This window comes from Rhamphochromis sp. 'chilingali', assembly GCF_963969265.1.
Source record: "Rhamphochromis sp. 'chilingali' genome assembly, chromosome: 19".
Lineage (NCBI taxonomy): Eukaryota > Metazoa > Chordata > Actinopteri > Cichliformes > Cichlidae > Rhamphochromis > Rhamphochromis sp. 'chilingali'.
The window spans coordinates 11,459,008-11,480,115 of record NC_137946.1 but is presented as its reverse complement, the minus strand read 5'-3'; positions in this window follow the sequence as shown (position 1 = coordinate 11,480,115).

The window sequence follows — 21,108 nt, the reverse complement described above, 5'->3', positions numbered from 1 at the left end:
ATCTTGCCACAAGACATGTGCGCTAAGCTAGCCAAATTAGTTTCTGTTAGCGAATCAAGTTCAAGCTCCTCACATATCATCATCCAGGGTACAGTCATATGCTCATGAGGAGATCCCACGCAGGTAACACTACGGCAGTGCAACAAGTTAAATATGCACACATTTTAAGCTATTTCCTAATATGTAACCATTATGATCAATGTTTGCCTGCAACCGACACAACCAACACAAATGTCATTGAAAAAAACAAAACCCTGTGATCACATGTTTCTGTTTTTCTAGAACAGAAGAAGCACAATTTAAAAAGCCAGTAGTAATAAATCTTTGTTGTTACTGCATGATTCGAATGAAGTACCTGAAGTCTGGCTGGAATAAGAAGTGGTCATCTGTGTACTGTGCTAGTGATCTGCATAATTCACCTCATCTGTTTGGATGGCAGAAGTCGGCTAACTACACAGCTAATTTCATCAGGCTGCTAATGAAACATCTAAAATGATAGATGGTTAACTACACAACGGAAGTAACAGCATTACAATCACTTGATTTAATTACATTTCCCCCCCAAACTTTTGATCCAAATTAGCAAAGTACTGCAGCCATCTGAACCTTCTAGGTGTTACATGTTACAGTGTTCCACTCTGGCCAGCTTTGAAAATGGAAAACTCTTTGCGTGGTTTACTCGGTTCTGTAAATAAGGCTCCTTTCATTTGTGAGACTGTATTCCACAGCCAGTTGTCTTCTCTCCCCTTTGGTCCGCCCTTACAAGGTGAAGGTGCTGCCCACCCATGATACCAGCAAGGTGCGTGCAAGTGGATCCGGCCTTAACACCACTGGAGCGCCCACCTCTCTGCCAGTGAAGGTCACCATTGATGCCAAAGATGCAGGTGAGGGACTGCTGGCAGTGCAGATCACTGTGAGTGCATGAACGTGGACCACACAATAATGTATTCAAAGCATTGATATTTAGGTAACAGTTTTTGTTTTCTCCTGAAGGACCCAGAGGGGAAGCCCAAGAAGCAGATATCTGTGACAGCCATGATGGGACCTACCTGGTGTTTTATGTGCCAGACATGACTGACAGATACACCACTCTCATTAAGTACGGAGGAGACAAGATCCCTTATTCACCCTACTGAATCACCGGAGATGCCAGCAAGTGCACTGTCACTGAATGTTGTCCAGTGGCCAGGTAGGACTCACTTCCTTGGTTGCTTATACACTTGTAGTTTTCTTTGAAAACGGCCCTTTAAGTCACTTGATCCATGACTTGAGCGAGCACTCTCCATTTGTTCATTTGATAGTTATTGTAGAAAAGATAAGAAATGATGCTTTAGTCTTTTTGTAAATTATAGTCAAACATACAATAAACTGAGGTATTCCCTTTGGTTAACAGAGCAATCCGATAATAAAAGTGGACAAAGCACATCGAGTTGCCACAAATATCTTTGTATATTACGCAGTGGGGCAAAAAATGAGGTGACCAAATACTTCTTTTCCACCATAATTTGCAAATCAGTTCTTTAAAACTCGGACAAGTTAGAGGTATACCTATGATGAAAATGACAGGCCTCTCTCATATTTTTAAGTGGGAGAACTTGCACAATTGGTGGCTGACTAAATACTTTTTTGCCCCACTGTATTTGATCCTGTCTCCCTCAATACTATTTAATATCTAAATGCTTGATTCATCATATTATAACAAATGTGCTGTTGTAGCTACTGACAGTGAGTTTGATTCCATTTTTTCCATCTACCAAAGAGAAATAATATCTCTTAGTGGCAGGTGGATCACACGTTGATTCTAACACTTTGCATATGACTGGGTAGGATGAGCATTTTATAAGCGCTTGTGTGGTTTTTGTTTATTTAAGGAAATACATCAGTTTCCCTTGTATTTTAAATTTGAGTGAAGATCCTAAATTGGCCCCCACTCTTCACTTTGAGAAAAGGCTAATCTGTCTTATCCCCACATGAGCACAGTCAGATATAATACAGGCTTTCACTCAGGAGCAGGAAGGCTAAAGGCTGTTTAATGTTTGATCTAACTGTGTCAGACATTTGCGTTCTCACGTGCATGGACAATATCTTGAAAACTTCAGAGCTGCAGTGCATGTGTAAAAGTGGTTAGAAAGCAGTGCTTTAACACAGGTTTTGTCTCTTTGCGTAGCTGCTCGGTCCATCCAGACTCCCCTCGATATACAACAGTGATGCCAGCAACTCAAATACAAGCTCTCTCCAAGTGATTCCTTCATCATCAACATCTGCATCCATGATCCATTAGCTCAACAGCAACATCTGTCAGCTGTGCATCCAACTCGGGGGAATCGCCTGCTGTGCTCAGCCAGTGGGCCGCAATTTCTGTGCCTTGTTGATGGCCTCGCTGTATCCTGTGCTGGAGAAAGCTGGTGAGGAGACACTGCTGGTGAGCCAGGCGGCGCTGAGCTCCATGTAGGACATCAGTAAGGCCTGTGGATACACTTCCCTCAAGGAACTGATCAATGAGAACTCTGACTACCTGCTTAATGACATATCACTCAACCTTCAGAGGCTCAGCCAGCATCCACAGGTAGTTATGAGGTGTTTTTGTTTTTAGCCCAAAATGGACACAGAAATGAGTGCTGGAGGGTTTACCCGATTTCCTTCTTTGTCTGCTTAAGCCTGTGCGTCCCTTTCAGTAAGTGATTTGAATCCACCTGACATTCAGAAGGTCGTGGTAGAGCATATCGTACGAAGGCAAGATGTCAAACACATCCAGTCCCAGGTTAGACTCCGTACCTTCTCCGGTAAGGTTCCCAGACCTAACAACAAAACTGATTATGACACGTGGCGCACACAAATTAACCTGCTCCAAAATGACCCCAGCATGTCCCCGCTGCAAATATCCAGAAAGATCCATGAGAGCCTGCTCCCACCAGCAGCTGATATAGTTAAAATGTGTGACTCACAGGTGCTATAGCGTACGGCCACAGCTTCACTCTGAGCTCCATCTCCATAGAGTGCAGACAGTGATATCTGATACTCCTTAAGACACAGGACAACAGTTTATTGAGATGTTGTATTTTTTATTTCATAATATGTACTCCAACAACTCAATAGTTCTTCCCCACCTGCCTCAGGTCGCCTCCACTTAGGGAGATCCACTTAATGAGGTAAGAAACATCATCATCATCTGCAGCTTCCCAGCGCACCGTGATGTCACTGTCTGAGAAATTAGTTATCCTAAGGTCTGAAGGAGGAGGCACCTTCACTAGAAGAAAAGAATAATGTGTATGGGAATTTTTTAAAAATGGGAAAGCTACATCTTTATATCTTTCATTATTAATAACATTTACAGTACTGTGCAAAAGTCATGAGCCACACGCTGAAGTATTTCATTGGACATTATCTGTTTTTTCCAATCCTTTTTAATCCAGTTCTTGTACCTGACCATTTTCTGAGTAATGTTTTTTGTTTGTTTGTTTGTGTAAACACTTTGCACTGACCATTATTGGAGAATTAAAAAGCACCTAATTCAAGGAATATGTGTACACATAACAGAAAACTTGGGAAAGAACCAATTTGAAATCTTTAAGCACTTTGTTACTAGCGGCCTGTCACAAAAACACATTTTGTATAGTGTTTTTTTTTAATCTTGTTAATAAAATGTATACAAATGTGTGTGATTAATCACAATGTGTTAGTGTGTAATCACCCTGAGACATGCATGCCTGTCTGTAAGAGTCAGATCTAAAGCCACTTGTGATTTGGAGATGCAGCCTGCAGATTCTGTCCAGATTATCCCAGCTCTCTTCACTATATATCCAGGCTTCACTTATCAAATCTGTAAAATTCAAGGCTGGTCCTTAAAAGTTCCCAACAATGCAAAAACTGCATAGCCACACAAGTCCCAGCGTTTCCCACCGCAGCAGCTGTGAAACGAAAGAGGAGAAAGGATGAATGAGTGTTTGCTTATCGGCTCTCCGCTCTCCCCCAAGCTGGCGTTGTTCTTGGTAGCCATGACAACGGAGATAGTCCCAGCTTTGTAAATACAGGCCCCAACAGCCCAAAAAAGAAAAGAAAAAAAAAAAGGATTAGGATTCCCTGCGCAGACCAGGAATCCCCCTAGCAGACTGAAGACACAGATAGGACCTGAAGTGAGTGTGTTCGAGCCGAGGCTCGAACCAGGGCCTGTCTGTGCTTCAAGTTGCCAGGGGCCGGCAAGTGTTCTGCGCCACCTGCCGGCCGTGGAAGCCGTACAAATTTGCTATATTTGACTTCTCTGAATATAAATTATTTTTGAAAAGGCAAAATAATAATTTTAATGTGAGGCAAAACATGTATGGTGCTCGATAAAGATGACACGCCGACTCACTTCTTCTTCTTTCTTTTTTTTGCAAAGTTTGTTTTCATATTAAACCAGTGTCAGTGACGTCATTCTATGCGACTACCACAGTAAAGGAAAAGCCTGGATCTGTACATCTTTTTCTTTTATTTTTGTTGTCTAAAACACAAAAATCGCGAAACAGTCAGCTCACAAAGTTGCAGGTTGGTGGCAATTTGGCAGAACAGCCAATGACTTAAAACATTTAAGTGCATATATCTTGCCACAAGACATGTGCGCTAAGCTAGCCAAATTAGTTTCTGTTAGCGAATCAAGTTCAAGCTCCTCACATATCATCATCCAGGGTACAGTCATATGCTCATGAGGAGATCCCACGCAGGTAACACTACGGCAGTGCAACAAGTTAAATATGCACACATTTTAAGCTATTTCCTAATATGTAACCATTATGATAAATGTTTGCCTGCAACCGACACAACCAACACAAATGTCATTGAAAAAAACAAAACCCTGTGATCACATGTTTCTGTTTTTCTAGAACAGAAGAAGCACAATTTAAAAAGCCAGTAGTAATAAATCTTTGTTGTTACTGCATGATTCGAATGAAGTACCTGAAGTCTGGCTGGAATAAGAAGTGGTCATCTGTGTACTGTGCTAGTGATCTGCATAATTCACCTCATCTGTTTGGATGGCAGAAGTCGGCTAACTACACAGCTAATTTCATCAGGCTGCTAATGAAACATCTAAAATGATAGATGGTTAACTACACAACGGAAGTAACAGCATTACAATCACTTGATTTAATTACATTTCCCCCCCAAACTTTTGATCCAAATTAGCAAAGTACTGCAGCCATCTGAACCTTCTAGGTGTTACATGTTACAGTGTTCCACTCTGGCCAGCTTTGAAAATGGAAAACTCTTTGCGTGGTTTACTCGGTTCTGTAAATAAGGCTCCTTTCATTTGTGAGACTGTATTCCACAGCCAGTTGTCTTCTCTCCCCTTTGGTCCGCCCTTACAAGGTGAAGGTGCTGCCCACCCATGATACCAGCAAGGTGCGTGCAAGTGGATCCGGCCTTAACACCACTGGAGCGCCCACCTCTCTGCCAGTGAAGGTCACCATTGATGCCAAAGATGCAGGTGAGGGACTGCTGGCAGTGCAGATCACTGTGAGTGCATGAACGTGGACCACACAATAATGTATTCAAAGCATTGATATTTAGGTAACAGTTTTTGTTTTCTCCTGAAGGACCCAGAGGGGAAGCCCAAGAAGCAGATATCTGTGACAGCCATGATGGGACCTACCTGGTGTTTTATGTGCCAGACATGACTGACAGATACACCACTCTCATTAAGTACGGAGGAGACAAGATCCCTTATTCACCCTACTGAATCACCGGAGATGCCAGCAAGTGCACTGTCACTGAATGTTGTCCAGTGGCCAGGTAGGACTCACTTCCTTGGTTGCTTATACACTTGTAGTTTTCTTTGAAAACGGCCCTTTAAGTCACTTGATCCATGACTTGAGCGAGCACTCTCCATTTGTTCATTTGATAGTTATTGTAGAAAAGATAAGAAATGATGCTTTAGTCTTTTTGTAAATTATAGTCAAACATACAATAAACTGAGGTATTCCCTTTGGTTAACAGAGCAATCCGATAATAAAAGTGGACAAAGCACATCGAGTTGCCACAAATATCTTTGTATATTACGCAGTGGGGCAAAAAGTGAGGTGACCAAATACTTCTTTTCCACCATAATTTGCAAATCAGTTCTTTAAAACTCGGACAAGTTAGAGGTATACCTATGATGAAAATGACAGGCCTCTCTCATATTTTTAAGTGGGAGAACTTGCACAATTGGTGGCTGACTAAATACTTTTTTGCCCCACTGTATTTGATCCTGTCTCCCTCAATACTATTTAATATCTAAATGCTTGATTCATCATATTATAACAAATGTGCTGTTGTAGCTACTGACAGTGAGTTTGATTCCATTTTTTCCATCTACCAAAGAGAAATAATATCTCTTAGTGGCAGGTGGATCACACGTTGATTCTAACACTTTGCATATGACTGGGTAGGATGAGCATTTTATAAGCGCTTGTGTGGTTTTTGTTTATTTAAGGAAATACATCAGTTTCCCTTGTATTTTAAATTTGAGTGAAGATCCTAAATTGGCCCCCACTCTTCACTTTGAGAAAAGGCTAATCTGTCTTATCCCCACATGAGCACAGTCAGATATAATACAGGCTTTCACTCAGGAGCAGGAAGGCTAAAGGCTGTTTAATGTTTGATCTAACTGTGTCAGACATTTGCGTTCTCACGTGCATGGACAATATCTTGAAAACTTCAGAGCTGCAGTGCATGTGTAAAAGTGGTTAGAAAGCAGTGCTTTAACACAGGTTTTGTCTCTTTGCGTAGCTGCTCGGTCCATCCAGACTCCCCTCGATATACAACAGTGATGCCAGCAACTCAAATACAAGCTCTCTCCAAGTGATTCCTTCATCATCAACATCTGCATCCATGATCCATTAGCTCAACAGCAACATCTGTCAGCTGTGCATCCAACTCGGGGGAATCGCCTGCTGTGCTCAGCCAGTGGGCCGCAATTTCTGTGCCTTGTTGATGGCCTCGCTGTATCCTGTGCTGGAGAAAGCTGGTGAGGAGACACTGCTGGTGAGCCAGGCGGCGCTGAGCTCCATGTAGGACATCAGTAAGGCCTGTGGATACACTTCCCTCAAGGAACTGATCAATGAGAACTCTGACTACCTGCTTAATGACATATCACTCAACCTTCAGAGGCTCAGCCAGCATCCACAGGTAGTTATGAGGTGTTTTTGTTTTTAGCCCAGAATGGACACAGAAATGAGTGCTGGAGGGTTTACCCGATTTCCTTCTTTGTCTGCTTAAGCCTGTGCGTCCCTTTCAGTAAGTGATTTGAATCCACCTGACATTCAGAAGGTCGTGGTAGAGCATATCGTACGAAGGCAAGATGTCAAACACATCCAGTCCCAGGTTAGACTCCGTACCTTCTCCGGTAAGGTTCCCAGACCTAACAACAAAACTGATTATGACACGTGGCGCACACAAATTAACCTGCTCCAAAATGACCCCAGCATGTCCCCGCTGCAAATATCCAGAAAGATCCATGAGAGCCTGCTCCCACCAGCAGCTGATATAGTTAAAATGTGTGACTCACAGGTGCTATAGCGTACGGCCACAGCTTCACTCTGAGCTCCATCTCCATAGAGTGCAGACAGTGATATCTGATACTCCTTAAGACACAGGACAACAGTTTATTGAGATGTTGTATTTTTTATTTCATAATATGTACTCCAACAACTCAATAGTTCTTCCCCACCTGCCTCAGGTCGCCTCCACTTAGGGAGATCCACTTAATGAGGTAAGAAACATCATCATCATCTGCAGCTTCCCAGCGCACCGTGATGTCACTGTCTGAGAAATTAGTTATCCTAAGGTCTGAAGGAGGAGGCACCTTCACTAGAAGAAAAGAATAATGTGTATGGGAATTTTTTAAAAATGGGAAAGCTACATCTTTATATCTTTCATTATTAATAACATTTACAGTACTGTGCAAAAGTCATGAGCCACACGCTGAAGTATTTCATTGGACATTATCTGTTTTTTCCAATCCTTTTTAATCCAGTTCTTGTACCTGACCATTTTCTGAGTAATGTTTTTTGTTTGTTTGTTTGTGTAAACACTTTGCACTGACCATTATTGGAGAATTAAAAAGCACCTAATTCAAGGAATATGTGTACACATAACAGAAAACTTGGGAAAGAACCAATTTGAAATCTTTAAGCACTTTGTTACTAGCGGCCTGTCACAAAAACACATTTTGTATAGTGTTTTTTTTTAATCTTGTTAATAAAATGTATACAAATGTGTGTGATTAATCACAATGTGTTAGTGTGTAATCACCCTGAGACATGCATGCCTGTCTGTAAGAGTCAGATCTAAAGCCACTTGTGATTTGGAGATGCAGCCTGCAGATTCTGTCCAGATTATCCCAGCTCTCTTCACTATATATCCAGGCTTCACTTATCAAATCTGTAAAATTCAAGGCTGGTCCTTAAAAGTTCCCAACAATGCAAAAACTGCATAGCCACACAAGTCCCAGCGTTTCCCACCGCAGCAGCTGTGAAACGAAAGAGGAGAAAGGATGAATGAGTGTTTGCTTATCGGCTCTCCGCTCTCCCCCAAGCTGGCGTTGTTCTTGGTAGCCATGACAACGGAGATAGTCCCAGCTTTGTAAATACAGGCCCCAACAGCCCAAAAAAGAAAAGAAAAAAAAAAAGGATTAGGATTCCCTGCGCAGACCAGGAATCCCCCTAGCAGACTGAAGACACAGATAGGACCTGAAGTGAGTGTGTTCGAGCCGAGGCTCGAACCAGGGCCTGTCTGTGCTTCAAGTTGCCAGGGGCCGGCAAGTGTTCTGCGCCACCTGCCGGCCGTGGAAGCCGTACAAATTTGCTATATTTGACTTCTCTGAATATAAATTATTTTTGAAAAGGCAAAATAATAATTTTAATGTGAGGCAAAACATGTATGGTGCTCGATAAAGATGACACGCCGACTCACTTCTTCTTCTTTCTTTTTTTTGCAAAGTTTGTTTTCATATTAAACCAGTGTCAGTGACGTCATTCTATGCGACTACCACAGTAAAGGAAAAGCCTGGATCTGTACATCTTTTTCTTTTATTTTTGTTGTCTAAAACACAAAAATCGCGAAACAGTCAGCTCACAAAGTTGCAGGTTGGTGGCAATTTGGCAGAACAGCCAATGACTTAAAACATTTAAGTGCATATATCTTGCCACAAGACATGTGCGCTAAGCTAGCCAAATTAGTTTCTGTTAGCGAATCAAGTTCAAGCTCCTCACATATCATCATCCAGGGTACAGTCATATGCTCATGAGGAGATCCCACGCAGGTAACACTACGGCAGTGCAACAAGTTAAATATGCACACATTTTAAGCTATTTCCTAATATGTAACCATTATGATAAATGTTTGCCTGCAACCGACACAACCAACACAAATGTCATTGAAAAAAACAAAACCCTGTGATCACATGTTTCTGTTTTTCTAGAACAGAAGAAGCACAATTTAAAAAGCCAGTAGTAATAAATCTTTGTTGTTACTGCATGATTCGAATGAAGTACCTGAAGTCTGGCTGGAATAAGAAGTGGTCATCTGTGTACTGTGCTAGTGATCTGCATAATTCACCTCATCTGTTTGGATGGCAGAAGTCGGCTAACTACACAGCTAATTTCATCAGGCTGCTAATGAAACATCTAAAATGATAGATGGTTAACTACACAACGGAAGTAACAGCATTACAATCACTTGATTTAATTACATTTCCCCCCCAAACTTTTGATCCAAATTAGCAAAGTACTGCAGCCATCTGAACCTTCTAGGTGTTACATGTTACAGTGTTCCACTCTGGCCAGCTTTGAAAATGGAAAACTCTTTGCGTGGTTTACTCGGTTCTGTAAATAAGGCTCCTTTCATTTGTGAGACTGTATTCCACAGCCAGTTGTCTTCTCTCCCCTTTGGTCCGCCCTTACAAGGTGAAGGTGCTGCCCACCCATGATACCAGCAAGGTGCGTGCAAGTGGATCCGGCCTTAACACCACTGGAGCGCCCACCTCTCTGCCAGTGAAGGTCACCATTGATGCCAAAGATGCAGGTGAGGGACTGCTGGCAGTGCAGATCACTGTGAGTGCATGAACGTGGACCACACAATAATGTATTCAAAGCATTGATATTTAGGTAACAGTTTTTGTTTTCTCCTGAAGGACCCAGAGGGGAAGCCCAAGAAGCAGATATCTGTGACAGCCATGATGGGACCTACCTGGTGTTTTATGTGCCAGACATGACTGACAGATACACCACTCTCATTAAGTACGGAGGAGACAAGATCCCTTATTCACCCTACTGAATCACCGGAGATGCCAGCAAGTGCACTGTCACTGAATGTTGTCCAGTGGCCAGGTAGGACTCACTTCCTTGGTTGCTTATACACTTGTAGTTTTCTTTGAAAACGGCCCTTTAAGTCACTTGATCCATGACTTGAGCGAGCACTCTCCATTTGTTCATTTGATAGTTATTGTAGAAAAGATAAGAAATGATGCTTTAGTCTTTTTGTAAATTATAGTCAAACATACAATAAACTGAGGTATTCCCTTTGGTTAACAGAGCAATCCGATAATAAAAGTGGACAAAGCACATCGAGTTGCCACAAATATCTTTGTATATTACGCAGTGGGGCAAAAAGTGAGGTGACCAAATACTTCTTTTCCACCATAATTTGCAAATCAGTTCTTTAAAACTCGGACAAGTTAGAGGTATACCTATGATGAAAATGACAGGCCTCTCTCATATTTTTAAGTGGGAGAACTTGCACAATTGGTGGCTGACTAAATACTTTTTTGCCCCACTGTATTTGATCCTGTCTCCCTCAATACTATTTAATATCTAAATGCTTGATTCATCATATTATAACAAATGTGCTGTTGTAGCTACTGACAGTGAGTTTGATTCCATTTTTTCCATCTACCAAAGAGAAATAATATCTCTTAGTGGCAGGTGGATCACACGTTGATTCTAACACTTTGCATATGACTGGGTAGGATGAGCATTTTATAAGCGCTTGTGTGGTTTTTGTTTATTTAAGGAAATACATCAGTTTCCCTTGTATTTTAAATTTGAGTGAAGATCCTAAATTGGCCCCCACTCTTCACTTTGAGAAAAGGCTAATCTGTCTTATCCCCACATGAGCACAGTCAGATATAATACAGGCTTTCACTCAGGAGCAGGAAGGCTAAAGGCTGTTTAATGTTTGATCTAACTGTGTCAGACATTTGCGTTCTCACGTGCATGGACAATATCTTGAAAACTTCAGAGCTGCAGTGCATGTGTAAAAGTGGTTAGAAAGCAGTGCTTTAACACAGGTTTTGTCTCTTTGCGTAGCTGCTCGGTCCATCCAGACTCCCCTCGATATACAACAGTGATGCCAGCAACTCAAATACAAGCTCTCTCCAAGTGATTCCTTCATCATCAACATCTGCATCCATGATCCATTAGCTCAACAGCAACATCTGTCAGCTGTGCATCCAACTCGGGGGAATCGCCTGCTGTGCTCAGCCAGTGGGCCGCAATTTCTGTGCCTTGTTGATGGCCTCGCTGTATCCTGTGCTGGAGAAAGCTGGTGAGGAGACACTGCTGGTGAGCCAGGCGGCGCTGAGCTCCATGTAGGACATCAGTAAGGCCTGTGGATACACTTCCCTCAAGGAACTGATCAATGAGAACTCTGACTACCTGCTTAATGACATATCACTCAACCTTCAGAGGCTCAGCCAGCATCCACAGGTAGTTATGAGGTGTTTTTGTTTTTAGCCCAGAATGGACACAGAAATGAGTGCTGGAGGGTTTACCCGATTTCCTTCTTTGTCTGCTTAAGCCTGTGCGTCCCTTTCAGTAAGTGATTTGAATCCACCTGACATTCAGAAGGTCGTGGTAGAGCATATCGTACGAAGGCAAGATGTCAAACACATCCAGTCCCAGGTTAGACTCCGTACCTTCTCCGGTAAGGTTCCCAGACCTAACAACAAAACTGATTATGACACGTGGCGCACACAAATTAACCTGCTCCAAAATGACCCCAGCATGTCCCCGCTGCAAATATCCAGAAAGATCCATGAGAGCCTGCTCCCACCAGCAGCTGATATAGTTAAAATGTGTGACTCACAGGTGCTATAGCGTACGGCCACAGCTTCACTCTGAGCTCCATCTCCATAGAGTGCAGACAGTGATATCTGATACTCCTTAAGACACAGGACAACAGTTTATTGAGATGTTGTATTTTTTATTTCATAATATGTACTCCAACAACTCAATAGTTCTTCCCCACCTGCCTCAGGTCGCCTCCACTTAGGGAGATCCACTTAATGAGGTAAGAAACATCATCATCATCTGCAGCTTCCCAGCGCACCGTGATGTCACTGTCTGAGAAATTAGTTATCCTAAGGTCTGAAGGAGGAGGCACCTTCACTAGAAGAAAAGAATAATGTGTATGGGAATTTTTTAAAAATGGGAAAGCTACATCTTTATATCTTTCATTATTAATAACATTTACAGTACTGTGCAAAAGTCATGAGCCACACGCTGAAGTATTTCATTGGACATTATCTGTTTTTTCCAATCCTTTTTAATCCAGTTCTTGTACCTGACCATTTTCTGAGTAATGTTTTTTGTTTGTTTGTTTGTGTAAACACTTTGCACTGACCATTATTGGAGAATTAAAAAGCACCTAATTCAAGGAATATGTGTACACATAACAGAAAACTTGGGAAAGAACCAATTTGAAATCTTTAAGCACTTTGTTACTAGCGGCCTGTCACAAAAACACATTTTGTATAGTGTTTTTTTTTAATCTTGTTAATAAAATGTATACAAATGTGTGTGATTAATCACAATGTGTTAGTGTGTAATCACCCTGAGACATGCATGCCTGTCTGTAAGAGTCAGATCTAAAGCCACTTGTGATTTGGAGATGCAGCCTGCAGATTCTGTCCAGATTATCCCAGCTCTCTTCACTATATATCCAGGCTTCACTTATCAAATCTGTAAAATTCAAGGCTGGTCCTTAAAAGTTCCCAACAATGCAAAAACTGCATAGCCACACAAGTCCCAGCGTTTCCCACCGCAGCAGCTGTGAAACGAAAGAGGAGAAAGGATGAATGAGTGTTTGCTTATCGGCTCTCCGCTCTCCCCCAAGCTGGCGTTGTTCTTGGTAGCCATGACAACGGAGATAGTCCCAGCTTTGTAAATACAGGCCCCAACAGCCCAAAAAAGAAAAGAAAAAAAAAAGGATTAGGATTCCCTGCGCAGACCAGGAATCCCCCTAGCAGACTGAAGACACAGATAGGACCTGACCTCAGTGAGTGTGTTCGAGCCGAGGCTCGAACCAGGGCCTGTCTGTGCTTCAAGTTGCCAGGGGCCGGCAAGTGTTCTGCGCCACCTGCCCGCCGTGGAAGCCGTACAAATTTGCTATATTTGACTTCTCTGAATATAAATTATTTTTGAAAAGGCAAAATAATAATTTTAATGTGAGGCAAAACATGTATGGTGCTCGATAAAGATGACACGCCGACTCACTTCTTCTTCTTTCTTTTTTTTGCAAAGTTTGTTTTCATATTAAACCAGTGTCAGTGACGTCATTCTATGCGACTACCACAGTAAAGGAAAAGCCTGGATCTGTACATCTTTTTCTTTTATTTTTGTTGTCTAAAACACAAAAATCGCGAAACAGTCAGCTCACAAAGTTGCAGGTTGGTGGCAATTTGGCAGAACAGCCAATGACTTAAAACATTTAAGTGCATATATCTTGCCACAAGACATGTGCGCTAAGCTAGCCAAATTAGTTTCTGTTAGCGAATCAAGTTCAAGCTCCTCACATATCATCATCCAGGGTACAGTCATATGCTCATGAGGAGATCCCACGCAGGTAACACTACGGCAGTGCAACAAGTTAAATATGCACACATTTTAAGCTATTTCCTAATATGTAACCATTATGATCAATGTTTGCCTGCAACCGACACAACCAACACAAATGTCATTGAAAAAAACAAAACCCTGTGATCACATGTTTCTGTTTTTCTAGAACAGAAGAAGCACAATTTAAAAAGCCAGTAGTAATAAATCTTTGTTGTTACTGCATGATTCGAATGAAGTACCTGAAGTCTGGCTGGAATAAGAAGTGGTAATCTGTGTACTGTGCTAGTGATCTGCATAATTCACCTCATCTGTTTGGATGGCAGAAGTCGGCTAACTACACAGCTAATTTCATCAGGCTGCTAATGAAACATCTAAAATGATAGATGGTTAACTACACAACGGAAGTAACAGCATTACAATCACTTGATTTAATTACATTTCCCCCCCAAACTTTTGATCCAAATTAGCAAAGTACTGCAGCCATCTGAACCTTCTAGGTGTTACATGTTACAGTGTTCCACTCTGGCCAGCTTTGAAAATGGAAAACTCTTTGCGTGGTTTACTCGGTTCTGTAAATAAGGCTCCTTTCATTTGTGAGACTGTATTCCACAGCCAGTTGTCTTCTCTCCCCTTTGGTCCGCCCTTACAAGGTGAAGGTGCTGCCCACCCATGATACCAGCAAGGTGCGTGCAAGTGGATCCGGCCTTAACACCACTGGAGCGCCCACCTCTCTGCCAGTGAAGGTCACCATTGATGCCAAAGATGCAGGTGAGGGACTGCTGGCAGTGCAGATCACTGTGAGTGCATGAACGTGGACCACACAATAATGTATTCAAAGCATTGATATTTAGGTGACAGTTTTTGTTTTCTCCTGAAGGACCCAGAGGGGAAGCCCAAGAAGCAGATATCTGTGACAGCCATGATGGGACCTACCTGGTGTTTTATGTGCCAGACATGACTGACAGATACACCACTCTCATTAAGTACGGAGGAGACAAGATCCCTTATTCACCCTACTGAATCACCGGAGATGCCAGCAAGTGCACTGTCACTGAATGTTGTCCAGTGGCCAGGTAGGACTCACTTCCTTGGTTGCTTATACACTTGTAGTTTTCTTTGAAAACGGCCCTTTAAGTCACTTGATCCATGACTTGAGCGAGCACTCTCCATTTGTTCATTTGATAGTTATTGTAGAAAAGATAAGAAATGATGCTTTAGTCTTTTTGTAAATTATAGTCAAACATACAATAAACTGAGGTATTCCCTTTGGTTAACAGAGCAATCCGATAATAAAAGTGGACAAAGCACATCGAGTTGCCACAAATATCTTTGTATATTACGCAGTGGGGCAAAAAATGAGGTGACCAAATACTTCTTTTCCACCATAATTTGCAAATCAGTTCTTTAAAACTCGGACAAGTTAGAGGTATACCTATGATGAAAATGACAGGCCTCTCTCATATTTTTAAGTGGGAGAACTTGCACAATTGGTGGCTGACTAAATACTTTTTTGCCCCACTGTATTTGATCCTGTCTCCCTCAATACTATTTAATATCTAAATGCTTGATTCATCATATTATAACAAATGTGCTGTTGTAGCTACTGACAGTGAGTTTGATTCCATTTTTTCCATCTACCAAAGAGAAATAATATCTCTTAGTGGCAGGTGGATCACACGTTGATTCTAACACTTTGCATATGACTGGGTAGGATGAGCATTTTATAAGCGCTTGTGTGGTTTTTGTTTATTTAAGGAAATACATCAGTTTCCCTTGTATTTTAAATTTGAGTGAAGATCCTAAATTGGCCCCCACTCTTCACTTTGAGAAAAGGCTAATCTGTCTTATCCCCACATGAGCACAGTCAGATATAATACAGGCTTTCACTCAGGAGCAGGAAGGCTAAAGGCTGTTTAATGTTTGATCTAACTGTGTCAGACATTTGCGTTCTCACGTGCATGGACAATATCTTGAAAACTTCAGAGCTGCAGTGCATGTGTAAAAGTGGTTAGAAAGCAGTGCTTTAACACAGGTTTTGTCTCTTTGCGTAGCTGCTCGGTCCATCCAGACTCCCCTCGATATACAACAGTGATGCCAGCAACTCAAATACAAGCTCTCTCCAAGTGATTCCTTCATCATCAACATCTGCATCCATGATCCATTAGCTCAACAGCAACATCTGTCAGCTGTGCATCCAACTCGGGGGAATCGCCTGCTGTGCTCAGCCAGTGGGCCGCAATTTCTGTGCCTTGTTGATGGCCTCGCTGTATCCTGTGCTGGAGAAAGCTGGTGAGGAGACACTGCTGGTGAGCCAGGCGGCGCTGAGCTCCATGTAGGACATCAGTAAGGCCTGTGGATACACTTCCCTCAAGGAACTGATCAATGAGAACTCTGACTACCTGCTTAATGACATATCACTCAACCTTCAGAGGCTCAGCCAGCATCCACAGGTAGTTATGAGGTGTTTTTGTTTTTAGCCCAGAATGGACACAGAAATGAGTGCTGGAGGGTTTACCCGATTTCCTTCTTTGTCTGCTTAAGCCTGTGCGTCCCTTTCAGTAAGTGATTTGAATCCACCTGACATTCAGAAGGTCGTGGTAGAGCATATCGTACGAAGGCAAGATGTCAAACACATCCAGTCCCAGGTTAGACTCCGTACCTTCTCCGGTAAGGTTCCCAGACCTAACAACAAAACTGATTATGACACGTGGCGCACACAAATTAACCTGCTCCAAAATGACCCCAGCATGTCCCCGCTGCAAATATCCAGAAAGATCCATGAGAGCCTGCTCCCACCAGCAGCTGATATAGTTAAAATGTGTGACTCACAGGTGCTATAGCGTACGGCCACAGCTTCACTCTGAGCTCCATCTCCATAGAGTGCAGACAGTGATATCTGATACTCCTTAAGACACAGGACAACAGTTTATTGAGATGTTGTATTTTTTATTTCATAATATGTACTCCAACAACTCAATAGTTCTTCCCCACCTGCCTCAGGTCGCCTCCACTTAGGGAGATCCACTTAATGAGGTAAGAAACATCATCATCATCTGCAGCTTCCCAGCGCACCGTGATGTCACTGTCTGAGAAATTAGTTATCCTAAGGTCTGAAGGAGGAGGCACCTTCACTAGAAGAAAAGAATAATGTGTATGGGAATTTTTTAAAAATGGGAAAGCTACATCTTTATATCTTTCATTATTAATAACATTTACAGTACTGTGCAAAAGTCATGAGCCACACGCTGAAGTATTTCATTGGACATTATCTGTTTTTTCCAATCCTTTTTAATCCAGTTCTTGTACCTGACCATTTTCTGAGTAATGTTTTTTGTTTGTTTGTTTGTTTGTGTAAACACTTGTTTTGTTTGTTTGTGTAAACACTTTGCACTGACCATTATTGGAGAATTAAAAAGCACCTAATTCAAGGAATATGTGTACACATAACAGAAAACTTGGGAAAGAACCAATTTGAAATCTTTAAGCACTTTGTTACTAGCGGCCTGTCACAAAAACACATTTTGTATAATGTTTTTTTTTTTATTATCTTGTTAATAAAATGTATACAAATGTGTGTGATTAATCACAATGTGTTAGTGTGTAATCACCCTGAGACATGCATGCCTGTCTGTAAGAGTCAGATCTAAAGCCACTTGTGATTTGGAGATGCAGCCTGCAGATTCTGTCCAGATTATCCCAGCTCTCTTCACTATATATCCAGGCTTCACTTATCAAATCTGTAAAATTCAAGGCTGGTCCTTAAAAGTTCCCAACAATGCAAAAACTGCATAGCCACACAAGTCCCAGCGTTTCCCACCGCAGCAGCTGTGAAACGAAAGAGGAGAAAGGATGAATGAGTGTTTGCTTATCGGCTCTCCGCTCTCCCCCAAGCTGGCGTTGTTCTTGGTAGCCATGACAACGGAGATAGTCCCAGCTTTGTAAATACAGGCCCCAACAGCCCAAAAAAGAAAAGAAAAAAAAAAGGATTGGGATTCCCTGCGCAGACCAGGAATCCCCCTAGCAGACTGAAGACACAGAGAGGATTTGAAGTCAGTGAGTGTGTGAGTGAGTGTGTAAGTGTTCGAGCCTCGACTCGAACCAGCGCCTGTCTGTGCTTCAAGTTGCCAGGGGCCGGCAAGTGTTCTGCGCCACCTGCCCGCCGTGGAAGCCGTACAAATTTGCTATATTTGACTTCTCTGAATATAAATTATTTTTGAAAAGGCAAAATAATAATTTTAATGTGAGGCAAAACATGTATGGTGCTCGATAAAGATGACACGCCGACTCACTTCTTCTTCTTTCTTTTTTTTGCAAAGTTTGTTTTCATATTAAACCAGTGTCAGTGACGTCATTCTATGCGACTACCACAGTAAAGGAAAAGCCTGGATCTGTACATCTTTTTCTTTTATTTTTGTTGTCTAAAACACAAAAATCGCGAAACAGTCAGCTCACAAAGTTGCAGGTTGGTGGCAATTTGGCAGAACAGCCAATGACTTAAAACATTTAAGCATTGGAAACCTACCTACTTCTTTGTTCATTGTAAACAATTGTACTTTCTGTAAAGTGGTTTGAATTAAAGAGAAAAGAAAAGTATGTTTTGTTTTGTTTTTTTTCTTCAAGATCTGTTCACATGTACTTAGCAAGAGTGAGTACACAGCGTTAAAAAATGGTACTTAGTGTAGTGAGGAAGGCGAAAAGCAAAGAGAGCATATGAAGGTAATATTGAAGAAGGCGCAGTTTTGAAGTGGTGAAAGGCAAAGGCATGAGTGCAAGCGTAATAAAAGGTAATAGGAGAGATGTAGAGCAGGCGGAGGACTTGGCTGGAGCAGGAAAAGGCAAAAGGGGAAACGCGAATGCGCATCCCCGCCCCCCAAGCTAGGGCCGTGGCAGCGAGATCGTGGGGGTTCGAACTGGCGGCGCTCTGTACCAGAGTGCTCTGCCACACATCATACGCCAAACGGCCGGCCGAGAGAAAGCTAAAAAAAAAGGACATTTATCATTTCTTCTTCAGCCAGCTGTTTTTCTCATGGTTTTTCCAAAGTACACAGCACAGCAGATTCTGCAATATTCTTACACAGTAATTAAGTGCATATATCTTGCCACAAGACATGTGCGCTAAGCTAGCCAAATTAGTTTCTGTTAGCGAATCAAGTTCAAGCTCCTCACATATCATCATCCAGGGTACAGTCATATGCTCATGAGGAGATCCCACGCAGGTAACACTACGGCAGTGCAACAAGTTAAATATGCACACTGTTGTGATATTTTGATACCATGGTAGCATTTACAGGATATTGTTTTATTGTGATATTATACAGAAAAGAGTTACTCAATAAGGCCCATCTACTAGTTGTTTTTCTCTTTCTCTCTGACCCAAGAATTAATGTGTAAGACTCACAGGCTGGTACCCCAAGGTCGAAAACACCACAGAGACGAGACCACTTCCTTACTCCCATCCTCCCTTCTTTATCTCTTAGAAAAAGGCTCGTTAAAGGCCAGGTGGTTTGTTTCAGAATTCACTAATGAAAGAACTCTGTATTCTATGTCTAGGAGTGTATTTTGCTGGGATGATCATAAATTGTAGCTGAACTGATAAACTACACACAGGATACTTCTTTGCTCACAAGGCAGGAAGACGTTTCCTTATTTGGTCTGTACCGGTTTGAACTGAGAACTTGCTGACACACGAACCTTTTTTTTCTCTATATAAGCTGTTATGTACTAAATAAACCTTTGAGTCGATTTGGGAAGACAACCTGAAGCAGTCTGTGTTTCCTTGTTCTCCCAAGCTGCTCCCGACGTCGTAACTAACCCAGCTGAATGGCATACCTGAGTGTTACTTTAAATAATTAGGAATCTTAGAAGGAAAGGACAGAACTCTGCTTATCGCTCGTGCCTTGGAGGGAAAACCGGGATGGACATTTTTTCCTTCACACACATTTTAAGCTATTTCCTAATATGTAACCATTATGATCAATGTTTGCCTGCAACCGACACAACCAACACAAATGTCATTGAAAAAAACAAAACCCTGTGATCACATGTTTCTGTTTTTCTAGAACAGAAGAAGCACAATTTAAAAAGCCAGTAGTAATAAATCTTTGTTGTTACTGCATGATTCGAATGAAGTACCTGAAGTCTGGCTGGAATAAGAAGTGGTAATCTGTGTACTGTGCTAGTGATCTGCATAATTCACCTCATCTGTTTGGATGGCAGAAGTCGGCTAACTACACAGCTAATTTCATCAGGCTGCTAATGAAACATCTAAAATGATAGATGGTTAACTACACAACGGAAGTAACAGCATTACAATCACTTGATTTAATTACATTTCCCCCCCAAACTTTTGATCCAAATTAGCAAAGTACTGCAGCCATCTGAACCTTCTAGGTGTTACATGTTACAGTGTTCCACTCTGGCCAGCTTTGAAAATGGAAAACTCTTTGCGTGGTTTACTCGGTTCTGTAAATAAGGCTCCTTTCATTTGTGAGACTGTATTCCACAGCCAGTTGTCTTCTCTCCCCTTTGGTCCGCCCTTACAAGGTGAAGGTGCTGCCCACCCATGATACCAGCAAGGTGCGTGCAAGTGGATCCGGCCTTAACACCACTGGAGCGCCCACCTCTCTGCCAGTGAAGGTCACCATTGATGCCAAAGATGCAGGTGAGGGACTGCTGGCAGTGCAGATCACTGTGAGTGCATGAACGTGGACCACACAATAATGTATTCAAAGCATTGATATTTAGGTAACAGTTTTTGTTTTCTCCTGAAGGACCCAGAGGGGAAGCCCAAGAAGCAGATATCTGTGACAGCCATGATGGGACCTACCTGGTGTTTTATGTGCCAGACATGACTGACAGATACACCACTCTCATTAAGTACGGAGGAGACAAGATCCCTTATTCACCCTACTGAATCACCGGAGATGCCAGCAAGTGCACTGTCACTGAATGTTGTCCAGTGGCCAGGTAGGACTCACTTCCTTGGTTGCTTATACACTTGTAGTTTTCTTTGAAAACGGCCCTTTAAGTCACTTGATCCATGACTTGAGCGAGCACTCTCCATTTGTTCATTTGATAGTTATTGTAGAAAAGATAAGAAATGATGCTTTAGTCTTTTTGTAAATTATAGTCAAACATACAATAAACTGAGGTATTCCCTTTGGTTAACAGAGCAATCCGATAATAAAAGTGGACAAAGCACATCGAGTTGCCACAAATATCTTTGTATATTACGCAGTGGGGCAAAAAATGAGGTGAC